This window comes from Solanum pennellii, chromosome 10 (genome assembly GCF_001406875.1).
Source record: "Solanum pennellii chromosome 10, SPENNV200".
NCBI lineage: Eukaryota > Viridiplantae > Streptophyta > Magnoliopsida > Solanales > Solanaceae > Solanum > Solanum pennellii.
In genome coordinates, this window is record NC_028646.1 from 10,582,578 (window position 1) to 10,584,196 (window position 1,619).

The window sequence follows — 1,619 nt, forward strand, 5'->3', positions numbered from 1 at the left end:
TGTACTGACCCCTACTTGTATTTTCTTCTTTGTTATTTTGTGGAGTGAAGCAAGTGTACCATCGACTTCGACTCGCCCTCAGTTCTAGCCAGTCTCCAGTACATCAGAGTTCAGAGTGAGCTATTATTCCTAGCTTGGGCTGGATTCTCTCCTTCACGTCTTGATGTCTTTGAAGTTCGGACATGGACCATCTTTTTACTTTTTTTGGTTTCTTAAATACTCTTAGACTTGGTAATTTGAGGATAGATGTTCTTGATGTGATGACTTCCAGATTTTGGGGATAATAAGTGTTAAACTTTAGAAGCTTATTTACTTGGTTACATTAATAAGTTTGGATCTTCCGCATTATTTTTTTTGTTAATTATAGTTGAACTATTGGTAAATGTTGGGGCTTAGAATTGTTGGTTCGCTCACCTAGTAGGATAAGTGTGGGTGCCACTCACGAGTCGTTTTGGGTCGTGACATTCAAACATGACTAACATCTCATTAACATAATTTATGTTTTTGTGATTTTTAAAATTCAAATCGTCGATTTTTTTTAGTGAATTAAATACTTGCATATTTATTAATTAATTTGACCGTTGTTACTTTAGGTTAAGATCATTGTCCTTTTTAAAAATATAGAACCCACATATCTGAAATCCTGGCTTCGCCTCTGACTATTGTAGGATAGATTTGAAGTGTTGACATCAATAATCATTGTAATCATATCTAGGATGGATGAATGTGCTGGGGAAAAAATTCAGAGGATACATGCATACTATCTTTGTGAAGAGCAAGTCAATAGTTAAGGATCTTATGAATATTCAAAAGGGAGTAGAAAAGAAAGAGGAATGAGAGTTGCTAGTTAAGGAACATTTTTGTTCTTAAAGTTTTGAGGTAATATTAGAAAATAAATTGAAAATCTTAATTTGCAAAATTGCACTTCAATTCCGATTTGCTGAAATTTCAAATATTTTTCACCCCCTCCCTTGGGATCTCTCTATTTCTCCTCAAGTTAGAAGGGGATAGTAGAGTTTCATTTTTGGCAGGGACGTTCACAAATTTATAAATGGTAGTTTTCTAGTGTGTTTGGAGATTTTTTATGGCAGGGACATTCATAAATAAACCTCTTTTCTCTATTTGCACATCTTCTTCTTGCCCTTTTTTTACACTTCTCTACACAACTGTGCGTAACTAGACATCATTTGTTTTTTCTTTTTTATTTTCTTGGTTTGAAATAGCTGACGAGTAAATGAATACAACCCAAACTTGATGAGTGATGGCTATCGTATTTTGTCTTCTACTTGTAGAACATTTAAATTCAAATGTGTACACATCTCAGCCTTGATGGTTCTTCTATGAATCCGAGTCGGATGTACTCGTCTATCATGTATCTACTCACTATAACCATTTCTCTATCTTGAAACACTATATATGTTGTAGAAAATGATTCTCAAGGTGTTTTCTCCAACCATTTAGGACCCCAAAATTGAAAAACATGATTCAACTGTCATCCTGTTTGTGTAGCACTGCAGCTGGGCAGAATAAGGCTTTGTTGGTGTGAACTACTTTGCTCAATTGTCTTCTTTTGAAGGCTATTTTTATCCTCCATTTTTTCATTAAATGATTTCAGTAAT